This window comes from Leptopilina boulardi, unplaced genomic scaffold, assembly GCF_019393585.1.
Source record: "Leptopilina boulardi isolate dan_hultmark-lab unplaced genomic scaffold, ZJU_Lbou_2.1 LbouV2_144, whole genome shotgun sequence".
NCBI classification, from domain to species: domain Eukaryota; kingdom Metazoa; phylum Arthropoda; class Insecta; order Hymenoptera; family Figitidae; genus Leptopilina; species Leptopilina boulardi.
Window position 1 is genome coordinate 490,526 of NW_026137690.1, and position 17,229 is coordinate 507,754.

Here is a 17,229-nt window from a genome sequence, read left to right on the forward strand (position 1 = left end):
TTATTTTTTCCATATTTACCCCCACGAATTAAGTGTTCATTGCACTGTATTTGAAAATAAAAAAATAAATGACAAATAATTGAGAAAATTACCATTTTACCCCGCTTGTTCACTTTTACCCCGATTCTTGCATACTGTACCACATTCCAGTCATACGTCTAGTATTCATTTTCTTCTGTTGTAAAAATGAGGAAAAGAAAAAGTTAATATTTTAGAAAATTACTATTTTACCCCGCTAGTTGTTTACTTTACTGTACCACATTACCCCTCCACGTGTTTACAGTTCATTGTATTTCATTTTAAAAATAAAGAAAAAGTTGATATTTCAGAAAATTGCTTTTTTACCCCCTTGTTCAGTTTTACCTCATTAAATGTTCACTTTCACCTCGTATATGTTAATTTACCACCAAAAAAATGTGATTTTTCCCTTTAAAAAATTTTTATAAAAATTTTTCGGTTCTAGAATTGTGCGACTAATTTTTTGAACATAGCCACAAAAAACAATCAAATTATGTTAAAGTAGAAGCAATTTTAAGACCCTTGTAAAGTAGTGGTAATATTTTTGTAAACTCAAAAGTAAATTTAAAAAAAAAACATAACATAACCTCAAAATTGTGGTTATAATAATCCCGGCTTCCCACTTGGAAAGATTCACCGGAAAGTTCCCCCCTGGAAGTTCTATCAGAATTTTGCCGGAACTTCCAACGTAATTCCGTCGGAATTCCATCGGAGTTCCAAAGAATTTCCGATGGGATTCCGACGGAGTTCCGACGGAATTAGGACTCTAAAAATTTTGAAAAAAAATTAATCGGAATTCCGTTGGAATTCCAACGGAGTTCCAAAAAATTTCCGATTGGATTCGACGGAGTTCTGACGCAATTCCGACGGAATTAGGACTCTAAAAATTTTGAAAAAAAATTAATTGGAATTCCATCGGAGTTCCAAAAAATTTCCGATGGGATTCCGACGGAGTTCCGACGGAATTCTAACGGAATTCCGACGGAATTAGGACTCTAAAAATTTTGAAAAAAAAATTAGTCGGAATTCCGTCGGAATCCCATCGGAAATTCTTTAGAATTCCAATGGAATTCAATTCAAATACATTCAATTAATTTAAGCGAGAAAAAATGCTCGGGTCTACTGGACCCACGGTGCCAGTTAAGGGATAAAAAAAAGTCGCAAGAATTGAGATACAAGTGCGGATAATAAAGTTAGTTGCGGGCAATATAATAAAGAGCTTTTGGAAGCATGAATTTTCATGTTAAACGGCGCAAGAATTAACACTTTATTTTTGGGAAAAATATTTGTGTTTCAATTGGATTTGTGGTCAGTATATATATATATATATATATATATATATATATATATGTATATGAACATGTATATAAATATATATATATATAGTAGAAGAGAAAAGATGTTATACAAAAAGCGCCGTCAATCGTTAGCAAGGTACAAATTTCGCCATTTGCCGCAATAAACCTTCGAACCCGCTTGTAACTTCTTCTTATGGGAGGCATGAGTAATCGCCTTGTTAGCCCTTATGGCCTATAGCGCGTACTCATACTCTCTCGGCAAAGATATATAAAAAATAAAAATAAAAAAAAAAAAAAAAAAAAAATCGAAAAACACTGCACGATATATACCTATATATACATATATATAGACGCAACATATATTTATATAGAAAAAAATTTTTTAAAATTAAATGGGGTGAGTATAGACATAACGGGGTAAAAGTGTATAACTGCAAAAAGAAATACATCTAAAATTAAAATTATATAATTTAAAAAAATATTTTTTTCAAAACAATTTAGAAAAGTTTATTAAAAAAAAAAATGTTATTTTAAAAGAAAAAGATTAAGATTTTTAAATTTAATTTTTCAATTAAATTTTAATTCTAAAAAATTATTTTTTTTTGTCAATATTTAAATATATATAAAATGTATTGCGATTTGATGCAATTATTTTTACACTCCTGATAATAATAAACGTCCAAGTGTTGTATTATATTTCTGATTAAAAAAAAAAAAAAAAAAAAAAAAACGATGCAGTTAACTATGTGTTGCCTTAATTGGAATATATCTCGGCACTTCCTATGTCATTTTATTGTCATTTGACAAATTTATTGAGTTCTCTTTATGGCTCATTTTTTACACACGATGTATTTTTTATATTAATCATTTTTAATCTGTATAATACAAATAAGAAGTAAATAATAATAATAATAATAATAATAATAATAATAATAATAATAATAATAATAATAATAATAATAATAATCCAAATAGGATAAATCTTACCCTTATGTTACATTTTACCCCTAATGCACGGTCAGTTTTACCCCATATGTGTCAATTGACCCCACTAAAAAATACGAATGCTCCAATTTACCTCCGTTTTATATTTATTTATTTATCCAATACAAATTGTCAGAAATTATTTAAATTTTTTATTTTACCCCTATTTTACCCCATATGTCTAAGTTTACCCCAAAAAATGTAAATACCCTAATAATAGTATACTTTACCCCAATAAATATGTATATTTCCTTTTGCCTTGCGACTCCATGTAATATAAAAATTGGCATAAATTGTATATATTATATTAAATAAATACATAAATGAATTTTAATACCCCAATGTTCCATTTTACCCCAGTTACATGTTCAATTTCACCAAATCGAAGTTCAATTTACCCCTATAAAACATATAATTGCTTCATTTTACCCTCGTTCTATGTTTATTTTTATCTCGTATAATTTCTCATAATAACTTATATGTATAAATTTACCCTTATGTTCCATTTTACCCCCAATTATATGTTCTATTTTACCCCATGTTCATTATTATTCCAAATATCAATTTATTAAAAAAAAAAAAACAGAAATGTTCCATTTTATACCATTGTCCCGTTTATTTTGTGATAACTTATATCCTAATGTTCCATTTTACCCCACCTTATGTTCATTTTTACCCCGTATGTATATCAATTTACCCCCCCCCCCCCCGAAAAACCTAGATTCTTCATTTTACCTCCTTCTCATCTTTCTTTTTATTCCGTATATTTTGTGATATAACTTACACTAATGTTCCATTTTACCCCACTTTATGTTCAATTTTACCCCATATATGTCAATTTACCCCAAAAGACATAAATACTAACATAAATACTTTTTTTTAATACTTGAATTTTTTCTTATATATTTATTGTGTCTTAAAAGAAAAGTCATGAAAAAAATGCTTTTCCAATAAACAATTAAAAAAAAAAAAAGTTACAAGCTAATTAATGGTTTGATATATATTAAGAAAATACAGTTTTCAATTTAGTTTTGTCATTATTTTGGACGATTTTTTTTTTGCCTTCTTCCTTCGTTTCTCCCTCAACCTCCCCCCCCCCCACCCACCCACCCTTCCATTTATTTCTTTTCACAAAACCGACACTCAAACCAATAGGATATATAAGAGAAAGAAATGTTGGCACGCACACAAGCGCGTGCCGGCTCCATAAATAAGCTTCGTTAAAAGGAGTCTCTCTCTCTCTCTCTCTCTCTCTCAACTCGCGCGATGGCTCCTCGCTCTTGAATTTCTTCTGTCGAAGTTATCTTCCACGAAGAAACTCAGGTCCTTATCCTGTTTCTCTTTTTCATTTAATTTTTTTTTCCTTTTTTCTTGTTTAGTCTCTCTTTCTCCTTTTTACCCCCTTTTCTCTCTCTCTCTCTCTCTCTCTCTCTCTCTCTCTCTCTCTCTCTCTCTCTCTCTCTCTCTCTCTCTCTCTCTCTCTCTCTCTCTCTCTCTCTCTCTCTCTCTCTCTCTCTCTTTTTTTTTCATTCTGCAATCGAGAATCACGCAAACGCGTTTTGCAAGTACACGTGTATTATACTGACCAACAGCAAAGGTCGTCGGAGTATCGTTAAGGTAAAAACCGATGAAGGAGGGGGAGGGGGGGTGATAGTGGGGTGGGGTAAAAAAGGTAGGGAGAAGTCGCGTGGCCCCATATCTCTTAAGGAGAGAAAACCAAGGGGGGTCTTTAAAGCTGGACAATGAATGGAGACTAACACTATTTTATCATGTAGCCAATTAATAACTATCTTCCTTCCTCTTGAACCCTTTTACCCCTCCCCCCCACCATCACAATGTTCGTTTTCCAAGATATCGTTCCCTCTCTGGGTATATATAACCCTTTTGCTTGCATCGTCTCTTTGCGAAATAGATCTTAACGTGTATATATATATATATGTATATGTATGTGCTGATATCAAGTAAATAAAATTGCATGTAAACAAAGTTTCTTCGATTTACAAAGATGGGGTAAAACTGTCTATATATTATATATATATACAATTAATTTGAATTCAAAAATTGTATATTAATTTCATTGTAAAAATTATTTTTTATTTGTTTTTAATGTACAAAATTTGTGTAATTTCACATGGAAATGACATTTTACCCCATGGGTCGTTTTACCCCCTTTTTAAGAACTAATTTCGATTTTGCATTTTGTGTATTGCCTGTGAGTATGGAAAATATAACGAAAAAAAAAATAATTCAACTTTCATTTGATTCTGTTTTATACATAAAAATGATATTTTCACCCCATATATGTCGTTTTACCCCCTAAGAAATAATTTCAGTTTTGTGTCTTATATATTGCCTGTAGATATGAGAAATATTAGAAAAAGAACAGTGGAAAAGTAATTTAAGTATTATTTGACGTATAGAAATGACATTTTACCCCACAAGTCGTTTTACCCCGTTTCCAAGAACTAATTTCGATTTTGCATTTTGTGTATTGCCTGTGAGTATGGGAAATATAACGAAAAAAAAAATAATTCAACTTTCATTTGATTCTGTTTTATACATAAAAATGATATTTTCACCCCATATATATGTCGTTTTACCCCCTAAGAAATAATTTCAGTTTTGTGTCTTATATATTGCCTGTAGATATGAGAAATATTTGAAAAATAACAGTGGAAAAGTATAATTTAAGTATCATTTGACGTATAAAAATGACATTTTACCCCATTTGTTCGTTTTACCCCCACCTCTCAAAAAATAAATTTTATTTTTTGTGCCTACAGATTGCCTACAGATATTATAAGAAATATAAAGCAAACAATAGTGGAAAAATGATTCAAGTACAGTTTTACCCCATTTTTAATATAAAAATGACATTTTACCCCAAGTCTTATTTTACCCAAAAAGACATAATTTCATTTTCGCTTCTTATATTACTTGTATAGTCATGAGAAATATAAAGCAGCAAAAGTTGAAAAAATAATTAAAATTCCATTTGACTCTATTTTACATTGAAATGACATTTTACCCCATGCTTCGTTTTACCCCAGCAAAGAACTAATTTCATTTTGGTGTCTTATATTACATGTAAAAGTGAGAAATAAAATATGGAAAAAAGTGGAAATTTCACTCTATATCTTTGGTAAAATAGAAATTTGGAAATTATACACTTTACCTTTGGTAAAATAAAACTTTTGAAGTTCCATTTTACCCCATTTTGGACAATTTTACCCCTTGTGTTTTACTTGCGCAGGTATCGCGTTTCACTGCGTGAATAGTACTATTTCTTTTAAAATAGCTAAAATATTTTTGTCTTTTTATATATTCTCCTATGTTGAAAAATAATTTTGTTTATTTTTACCCCACTTGTTCAATATTACCCCGGATTTTACGTTTTATCAATTATTAATTTATAACAATTTTTTTTTATCTTTTTTTGGAGAAATTCCTTTAAAAAAAATTTGTAGAAATAGCAGTTAAAATTTACCCAATGTTTCAATTTACCCCGCACTTATACATTTTTACCCCCATATTCACTTTTACCCCTTAAAACACTATTTTCCCTCCAATGTTGTTACAAAAAATGGTAAATTAAAAAGAATTTGAAAAAATAAAACTCCAAGTAGAATTTACCCGTCTACTTGTATGTAACATTACCCCAATTGGGGTAACATTACCCCCAATTTACAATAAACAATTTATTTGGAACAGCTATATGTTTCTCTAGAATAGCAAAAAATTTCGCTGTTTTAGGGAAACATATCGCTGTTTCAGTGAAACTAAAATCGGCAATAATTTTAATAATGAAAAATTTATCTAGAACAGCTATAAGTTTCTCTAGAATAGCAAAAAATTTCGCTGTTTCAGTGAAACATATCGATGTTCCAGTGAAACTTATCATTGTTTAAGGTAAAGATTTTTTTCCGTGATAAAATTAAAATTTCTCGTAATTATTAAAAAATGGTTTTTTAATAAAAATTTTTTTTTTTATTTCTGTTGCAGTTGATTCTTGAAGGAAATTTTTTGGGACTTTTCTCAACAAAAAATAAAAAATAAAGAACGAGAGAGGAAATATTCGGCGCAGCTGCCAACCTATCATCCCGTGTGAATGTGCATATTAATACTTAGAACTAACATTTACTATATGTTAAATCTACGATTAAAGGCTGTAGCAAGTGGGTTACTATGATTAAGACACTATTTTATGTACTTCGATGTGCATTATTTCACTAATCCCCCTCCTTAAATATTTCCTTTTCTCATATATATATATATATATATATATATATATATATATATATATATATATATATATATATATATATAGGTGTAAATTTATTAAGCATATAAATTTCTTATATAAATTTTCATTTTAAATTCATTTTCAACTTTCGTATCACTTATCTATTTTTTCTTCAATTTATTATTTCTTGAGAAAAAATTTTTTTTTAATACAAAAAAACTGCGCAATTAATTTTTAAAATCTATTTTAGTATATATATTAAAAATATTAAATATTAATAATAATTTAACATTATTTGACATCTTTTTCATTTTTAGAAATTTTATATTTATAGTCAAGAAACAATAAAAATATATTTTTAAATTTACCCTGTGTTCCATTTTACCCCGTAATTATTTTCTATTTACAATTGCAAGTTTCGAATTTTGTATAGTTCTAAAATGTGTTCCAAATTATCGCAGAAAAAATTAGACACAAAATTAAAAAGTTTTTAAAAAAGGTACCAATTAACCCCGCGTGTTCAATTTTACCCCGTAATTATTTTCTAATATTTTATATCGAAAGTTGCAAATTTTATAATTCTAAAACGTGTTCCAAATTATCGCAGAAAAAATTAGACACAAAATTAAAAAGCAAAAACATGTTACAATTTACCCCGTTTTCAATTTTACCCCGTAATTATTTTCTAATATTTATTTATATCGAAAGTTGCAAATTTTATAATTCTAAAACGTGTTTCAAATTACTCGAGATAAATTAAAAACAAAATTAAAAAGCAAAAATATGTTATAATTTACCCCGTGTTCAATTTTACCCCGTAATTATTTTCTATTTAAAATCGTAAGCTTTAAGTTTTTTAGTTCTAAAACGTGTACCAAATTATCCCTTCTAAATTATAAACGAAATTAAAACACCAACAACATATTTACCCCGTCTGCCATTTTACCCCGTAATTATTTTCTATTTCAAATCGAAAGTTGCAAATTTAGTAGTTTTAAAACGTGTTCTAAATCACCCCTCGCGTAAATTAGAAACAAAATTTAAACAATAAAAACATGTTCCAATTTACCCCATATTCAATTTTACCCCGACTTTTATTTATAAAAATAAAAATTATAATTTAACTTTCAATATAAAGTCGAAAATTTTGTAGTATCAAAAAAATTTGTTACATGTCTACTTTTAACCCCATCAATGTATTATTTTACTCTGAATTTATTTATTTTTAATTTAAAATTATTTTCAAAATTTTGTAATTAAATTTTTTTTTTCAATCGTATAGTAAATGAATTTGCTTTTTAACAAAATAAATAAGTATACAAAATTTAAAAATATGGCTCACACAATACAAGCGCGAGCAAAAGAATTTATAAAGTTTCAAGAGTCTAAAAGTTTGTAAAAGGTGGAGGATGATTGCTCGTAAAGTCGTCGACAATATGCACCATCTGCTAAGGCGAAATTAACGAAAGGGTTTCTTTTCTAACTTCATTGGACCCTTTTTTTTTTTTTTTTTTTTTTATTATTTTTCACAGATCTCACTTGTCGACTAAGTTAATTTATAGACACGTTTCTTTCTTTCGTTATTGAGTTTTTAAATTAAAATTTAAAAAAAAAAATTCTTTTTTCCTCGAAACTTTTTTCTTTCTTTAATTTTTATCGTCTTTCAAAGCGCAGAGATATAGAATATGAAAAATATGAAAGAAATTTTACTTTTTCTATATTTAAATTTCTCTTCAGCTGATGAAGAAAAAAAAATGGTAAGTGAAAATTTATTATTATATTTAATTATTATAAAAAACAATGTTTAAAGTTCTTTTAAATTGAGAAAACTAATCTTTCAATCAAAAAGGCTTGGTCCACTTTTACCCCAGTGTTTTGTTTTTACCCCAAAAAAACACTATTTATATCATTATTGTTAGTTTTGTTTTTATTTCACGTGTTCACTATTACCCCGTATTTACTTTTACCCTAAAATATATATCATTGTTTATGAGTATTTTTTTTCAAATTTTCCCCAAAAATTCGAATGTAAATTTTTAAAACGAGAAAAATGGCTTTTTTTGTTTAATTTATCATCATTTGACTAATTTTTGACATTCGTGTTCACTTTTACCCCAAAGGTATAATTATTTTCAAACAACTTTTTGCAAATTAGTAAGAAAAGAAATAAATTGTAAAAAAATTTTTTTAATTATTTAGATACCGTAAAATGGGGTAAAGTCGGCGTTTGCGGGTAAAGTCGGCCGGCGCTTTAAACACTTAAATATTGTACTTCATTTATTAATTTACATTAATTCTAACTACATTTTTAATAAAACTCGGATTTCTTCTGGAAAAAAGTAATAGTTAAACTTTAAAATGATTTAAAGCGCCGGCCGACTTTACCCCCAAACGCCGACTTTACCCCATTTTACGGTACAATTTATAAATATTAACAAAAACTATTCTTAGCTTTAATTTTAGCCTCTCTTGTTCCACTTTACCCAGTGTGTTTACTTTTACCCCTCACAATAGAAGTATTTCTATATTCGTTTTTTTTGCAATTTTTTTCAAAAATCAAGTATAGAATTTAAAAATAACAAAACCGATTTATTGTTTTAATTTAGCCCCTCTTGTACCATTTTACCCCACAATGTTCACTTTTACCCCAAAAATACGATTGTTGTCATACTCGTTTTTTCTTGCAATTTTGCCAAAAAATCAAATACAATTTATAAATATTAACAAAAACTATCCTCAGCTTTAATTTTAGCCTCTCTTGTTCCACTTTACCCCGTGTGTTCACTTTTACCCCTCACAATTAGAGGATTTCTATATTCATTTTTTTTTGCAATTTTTTTTTCAAAAATCAAGTAAACAATTTAAAAATAACAAAACCGATTCATTGTTTTAATTTAGCCCCTCTTGTACCATTTTACCCCACAATGTTCAGTTTTACCCCAAAACTACGATTGTTGTCATTCTCGTTTTTTCTTGCAAATTTGCCTAAAAATCAAATACAATTTATAAATATTAACAAAAACTATCCTCAGCTTTAATTTTGGCCCATCTTGTTCCACTTTACCCCGTGTAGTCACTTTTACCCCTCACAAAAAGATTATTTCCATACACGTTTTTTTTTGCAATTTTTTCTTAAAATCAAATATAGAATATAAAAATAACAAAACCGATTCATTGTTTAATTTACCCTTCCTTGTTCCACTTTACCCCACTGTGTTGATTTTTACCCCAAAACTACGATTGTTTTCATACTCGTTTTTTCTTGCAATTTTGCCTAAAAATCAAATACAATTTATAATAAATATTAACAAAAACTATCCTCAGCTTTAATTTTTGCCTCTGTTGTTCCACTTTACCCCGTGTGTTCACTTTTACCCCTCACAATAAGAGTATTTCTATATTCATTTTTTTCAAAAATCAAATATAGAATTTAAAAATAACAAAACCGAGTTTTTGTTTAATTTCCCCTGCCTTGTTCCACTTTACCCCACTGTGTTTTTTTTACCCCCAATAATACGATTGTTATCATACTCGTTTTTTCTTGCAATTTTGCCAAAAAATCAAATACAATTTATAAATATTAACAAAAACTATCCTCAGCTTTAATTTTAGCCTCTCTTGTTCCACTTTACCCCGTGTGTTCACTTTTACCCCTCACAATTAGAGGATTTCTATATTCATTTTTTTTTGCAATTTTTTTTTCAAAAATCAAGTAAACAATTTAAAAATAACAAAACCGATTCATTGTTTTAATTTAGCCCCGCTTGTACCATTTTAGCCCACAATGTTCAGTTTTACCCCAAAACTACGATTGTTGTCATTCTCGTTTTTTCTTGCAAATTTGCCTAAAAATCAAATACAATTTATAAATATTAACAAAAACTATCCTCAGCTTTAATTTTGGCCCATCTTGTTCCACTTTACCCCGTGTAGTCACTTTTACCCCTCACAAAAAGATTATTTCCATACACGTTTTTTTTTGCAATTTTTTCTTAAAATCAAATATAGAATATAAAAATAACAAAACCGATTCATTGTTTTAATTTACCCCCTCTTGTACCATTTTACCCCACAATGTTCACTTTTACCCCAAAAATACCATTATTTCCAACTATTTTTCAATGAGAATTTTACCTCTTGTTTTCAGATAGTGAATTAAAAAAAAATACCAAGTTCTCCATCCATATAATAATAAATAAATTGAAAATAGTGAATATTATCGATTTCTTGAATGCAGTTTTCAGGGAATATAGAAAAGAGAGAGAGAGAGTGAGAGAGGATGGTGGGTTAGAGGGATTTGCCGTGACGAGTTTGTGAGACCGGTCGAGTCACGTTTAACTCGGGATTTGGTACTTTAGAGAGAGATAGAGAGAGAGAGAGGAAGAGTGAAGGGGGGGTCAAAAAGGGGGGTGGATGTATGGGGGGATAGTTAACCCTCGGGATGGGTTATGAAATGACTTTATGGTAGATCAGAGGCTTGGTTTAGATTGCGCAAAGGGGTATAACGGAGAGCGACCTGGGCACATACACACAAATATACATACATACATACACAGAAAATGAGGGTGTGAGGACGAGGTTCGGTTACCAAAAGCCCCGAATACGAGGGTGACAACGAGACGAGAATCACGCTTCGAAACATTCCCAACACTCATGTTTGGAAATCCATCCAATCGCTAAAGATGCAAGTGGAGAATTGTTAAAAATAGAGAAAAAAAAATTGTTTTTTTTCCTTTAAATATCTACACAAAATAGTAAAAAATAATTTGCAAAAGGAATAGCAAAAATAAAATAATATTTTTAATAATAATAATAATAATAATAATAATAATAATAATAATAATAATAATAATAATAAAAGTAATAATAATAATATATAATGAAAATTCGGGGAAATTAAGCTCATGTTCCATTTTACCCCGATCGAAGTTCATTATTACCCCTTGTGTCAATTTATCCCAAATAACACGAGTACTGTATTTTTATCATCGTAATTATTTTTTTTTATCATTTGCCAAAAAAATTCGCCTAGAGCAAGTAAAACTTTCGCTCAATTGTGAAAAAAATGAAAATTTTCATGTTCGGCTATTGGAAAGAGAGTGTGGGGGAAGTCCCCACTCCAGTTCCACTGACCGAATCGGACTATGCAATTTTTTTAATATTTTAAGCGATAAAGAAAATAATTTTACAAAAATTTACCTTTCTTTGTTAATAGTATTATATTATTATATGTATTATTATTATCATTATCATTATTATTATTATTATTATTATTAATTATTACTATAAATTATTATTAGCGTTATAACTAAATTTTTTCGTAATTTTAGAAAAATAATCATGTAATAATTTTTATTTAAAAAAAAATTATTGCTATATAATAATTTGTTAAAAATCGAAAGTTCTAATGTTCCATTTTACCCCTGATTGATGTTTATTATTACCCCAGATGACAATTTGCCCCAAACATTCGTAATTTATTTTTCACATTGTAATCATTTTGTGTTATAATTCTAAAAAAAAAAAAAAATCTTCTGAAGCAAGTAAAACTTTTACTAAATTATTGTTAAAAATATAAATATTTTCATGTTCGGCTACTTAAAAAAAAGTGGGGGTAAGTCCCCACTCCAGTTCCATTGATCGTATTGCACTAGTCTCCTTTTTTTTTTAATAATCAAGCGATAAAGAAAAACAAATTTAGAAAAAATTACATTTCTTTGCTACTAGTATTACTATTTTTATATTTATTATTATTATTTGTATAATAATAATAATAATTATTATTATTATTATTAATTATTTTTTGCATATTACTTATTATCGTTAAAACCAAATCCTCTGTTAGTAAAAAAAAAACCCGGTACTAATTTCTATTAGAGAAAAAATTGTTGCCAATTTGTTAAAAATGAAAAATCTCATATGTCACATTACCCCGTATATTAGAAAAAAAAAATTCAAATTACAGTCATTTTTATAGAAAAAAATTTTATTTTTGGGGGCAAGTTGCCTCAATTTGAGAACCTCTTTTGTAATTCCAAAAGGGAGACAGAGTAATGGAGGAAGGGGGTAAAGGGGGGGGGGAGGAAGGGCGCGGATGAAGCTGACGCAGTGTGGGGTAGGTGGTCGGTGGTATGCCCAGTAGCCAATTCCTGGCTCTCTGGGCTCAACTCGGCGGGTCCATTCATCGCCGAGCACTACGTGACCGGTTTACCAATCCACCTCTTCCTACACCACATCGTTCGCGTATCTATCTATAAACTGCTCTCTTCTCTCCCCTCCCCCCCTACATCCCCCTTACCCCCCTTCACTCACCGGTAGTACGCGACTCCTGTATCCGTGCACCAAATAACCCCCCAGGAGTCATATCGACCCAAATGGAAAACCCACTCTCGGTACTGCTTTTCCTTAACTCTCTTCTCCCCACCCCCCCTCGTGTACACTATTACCCCCCCTTTTTTTTCTCTTATGTGTCAAGTGTTCTTCAAAATTGGAATTTATTTCTTTTTTTTTTCTGTAAATTGACATAAAAAATAGAAAGTGAATTTGTAATTTTTTTAAAAATAAATTTTGGGGTAATATTGCAAAAATGGGGTAATATTGTACTAACAAGGTTAATGGTAATAATTTAGGGTAATTTGCAGAAAAATAATATTGAGAAAAAATATTTGAATCGTAGAAAGAAAAGAAATGGGGTAATATATTTGTATTGTGAGGGAGAAGAAAGTATTTTGGGGTAATATTGTATATATTGTTGCAAAGAACAAAGTGTAATGTTTTCATTTTGTTATTAAAATTGTTGCATAATTTAGATATTGTTGGGAAAATATTGCGCTACACAGAAATGTTAGGGTAATTTTGTAACAGAAAATTTTTTGGGGTAATTCTGTACCAAGAAAAATATTGGGGTAATATTGCATATTGCCACAAGAATAAGGGGAAAAATTTTTTTTTTTGAAAATTCAATTGTAAATACACCAGGCGAATATTTTGCAACTCAAGCTACTGAAAATATATAGGGTAATTCTGCATTAGAAAAATATTGGGGTAATATTGTATATTGTGACAAAAACGTGGGGTAATGTTTTTATTTAGCTAAAAATTTTATCGTATATACTTCAAGCAACTGTTGGGGATAATATTTCATTGCATAAGCTATACAGGAAATATTAGGGTAATTATGTATGGTGTAATATTGCATATTGTGACAAAAACAAGGCGCAATATTTTCATTCAGTTGCAAATTTTATCGTATAGGTATATTACTTTAGGCAATATTGGGGTAATAAAGCACAGAAAACTATTAGAAATATTTGGGGTTAATATAGAATCATAATTTGCAGAAAATTTTTGAAGCAATATTGCATCGCAGGTTGTAAAAAAAATTGGGGTAATATTGCACTTGCTTATTGCAAAGAGATCAATGAAGTAGATGAAAAAAATTAGTTTTTTCCACTTTGGTAAAAGAGGGCATTTTGGATTGACAGTATCGGCCAACATTGGGGTAATATTGCACTGCAAGATGCAAAAAAATGTTGGGGTAATATTGCTCATGGTTTACTGTAGAAATAAATAAAATACATGAAAATTTGTTTTTTTTTTCCTTTGGGGCATTTTGGATCGAAAGTATCAGCCAATATTGAGGTAATATTGTACCGTAACTTGCAAGTCAAGTTGGGGTAATATTGCATCGTTTATTGTAAAGATTACCGAAACACTCGAATATTTGTTTCTTCCACTTATAGCCATTAGGGCATTTTGGATCGACAGTTTTAAACAATATTGGGGCAATACTGAATAATTACCTGTTGCAAGAAATTTTGGGGTAATATGGAACTGCTTTTTATAAAAATCGAGAAAATACGGAAAAATTACTTTTTTCACTTAAATATTTACGGTATTTGAGATCGACAGTGTCAATCAACATTTGGGGCAATATTGAATCATTATCTGTAGGTAATGGGGTAATATGACACTGTTTACTGTAAAGTTCGAAGAAATACAGAAAAATTCGTTTTTTCCAGTTAACTGTTTGGGTATTTGGAATTGACACTATCAGTCAACATTTGGGGTAATATTGAATCATAATCTTTTGACAATGGGGTAATATGGCACTACTAACTATCAATATCAGGAAAATAGAGAAAAATGTTTTTTTTTCTTTTTAGCAATTGGAGCATATTAGCGGCATATCGAGAGCGTCAAAGAATATTAGGGAAATATTGAACTGCAAATGACAGAAAATATTGGGGTAATATGACACTGCCTACTGTAAAGATCAAGGAAATACAGAATTTTTTTTTTTTTTGTAACTATTTGGGCATCTTGAGTCAAAAACTGCGTATAAAATATATTGGGGGAATATTAAACAAATCCAAGCAATATTGGGGTAATATTGCACATCCAAATTTCGCTATATAGAGAAAAATTTCTTTTTCTTTTAGTTATCTAAATTAAAATTTTTAATTATTTCCTATAAAAAAAAAAAAAAAAAAAAAAATTTCCAACGAGTATATAACAAAAATTTATTGTCACGCCAATCACGCGACAATTTGGATTGAAATTGATGATATGTTAATTTATGGATAATGCCATGGCGTTGTGCGCCTAAGTGTCTCGATAAGTGTGTGTGTGTATATATATGGTACATATATGTAGGTTTTTTAAAAAAAAATTTTTTTTAATTTTTTTTTTCTTCATTGAATATATGACACGAGCCAAAGAAACGAAAGCAAATTTTGCCCCGCGCTGCCTCTTAGGACACATCATAATAGTCATTGTCGCCCAGCCTTCTTCATCTGCATACAATGCAAAGAGACAAATATATATTTTTGTATCTTTACATACACACACCGTATATTATTCGTGAGTTAATATTGGCCGCCCATCAAAATTATCGAAAGAGAAACCTCATATTTTCGTTTCTCTCTCTCTCTCTCTCTCTTTCATTCTTTCTTTTTTTCATCTCTCTCTCTCTCTCTCTTTTATAATTATCGTAACCATTTTTGGTATTCGATGTCAAAATGACGTCATGAAAAAAAAAATTTCTAAACCGAAAATTAAAAGAGTAGAAAAGAATAGAAAAAAAAATATTGGCATCATTCTTTATTATTGTCCAATGACTCAATTTTCGTTTTTACAATAAATCAAGTATATATACGTATACATAGGAGTAAAAAATTGAAAATTTATAAAAAAAAAATTTCGGGAGAAAAAATCAGATTTTGTGGGATAAATCGACATATACGGGGTAAAAGTGAACATGTAGCGGGGTAAAACTGTACATGAGGAATAAAATAGTACTTTTTTAAAATTTTAACTCTCATACTATTTTTTTAGTTTCTTTTTCAAAATATAGTGCAATAAATAGTCGATCCATGGGGTAATGTGGTAAAATAAAGAATACAAGTAGTGGGGTGAAAGTAATCACGAGGAGTGAAATAGTAATTTTCTAACATTGCAACATTTACGATTTCTTTACTTTATTTGTTTGTATAATAAAACACAATGAGTAGTTGAAATTTAGGGGTAATGTGGTAATGCAAAGTATACAAGTAGTGGGGTAAAAGTAAACAGGCGGGGGTAAAATAGTAATTTTATAAAATTTCAGCTTTCAATTTTTTTTTACTTTATTTTTTTTTAATATATAACATAACGAATAATTATTACCCCACACAGGGGTAATGTGGTACGTACAAGTAAAATATATATAAATACTAAAGTAAAAATAATATAGTGGGATAAAATAGCAGTTTTCTAGCTTTAACTATATTTTACTTTATTTTTGAAACTGAATGTATTATGAATATAGTTGAATATAGAGGTAATATGTATACATTACTAAAGGTATAGTAGAAATGTATTAGTGGGGTAAAAGTGACCAAGTGAAGTAAAATAGTAATTTTCTAACATTTAACTTACACTATTTTTTTACTTTATTTCTTGAAACAAAATGTAATGAATAATTGACACCTATATAGGGGTAATGTGTATACTTCACTAAAAGTATAGCATAATATGTATTTAGTGGGGTAAAAGTATAATCGAGCGGGGTAAAATAGTAATTTCCTAAAAATTTTTGCTTACACAATTTTTTTTTTACTTTCTTCTTCAAAACACAAAACAGTCAATTGCGTATATAAACTTAGGGGTAATGTGGTAAATTTTACACGTAGTGGGGTAATAGTGAACAAACGTGGGGTAAAATGGTAATAATTTTAACAACAAAAATTTAATTTTTCTATTATGAAGTATCAAAAAAAAAAGAAAAAAAAATTTTGCAATTGTAAAAAAGATATATATATATATATATATATATATATATATATATATATATATATAGTATATTATTCAAGTATATTTATATTTCCGGGAAAACTGACATAGGTGGTCATGACGACAAAATGGCTTATTCCTCAACAATAACCACAATATGCTTTCTCTCTCTCTCTCTCTCTCTCGCTCTCGTTCTACTGTAGAAAGAGGACCGTATTGTTTTATAGCTATGACGATAACTTGACTGCACCAAACTATATATAGGGGCAGTGTGTACTCTTGAGAGGGGTGGTGGTGGGGTTGAAGGGGGGGGGGAGATGGCTCAGAATTAAATGAAACAATGGCTCAGGGTGCAGTTAATGCTTATTTCATATATATATATATATTCGAGGACCTCAAAATTGTAACAGGAAA

At 29.2% G+C, this 17,229-nt stretch overlaps 1 protein-coding gene across 1 annotated transcript in view; it reads left to right on the forward strand.

Annotated features, from left to right (window-relative positions):
- The window catches only part of LOC127291553 (POU domain protein CF1A), an 83,314-nt gene extending 76,805 nt beyond the window's left edge, over positions 1-6,509 (forward strand). The window contains exon 2 of the mRNA XM_051320741.1: positions 6,303-6,509. The gene's annotated coding sequence lies outside the window, so the exon portion shown is untranslated. The remainder of the gene's footprint in view (positions 1-6,302) is intronic.
- The last annotated feature ends 10,720 nt before the right edge of the window (positions 6,510-17,229 follow it).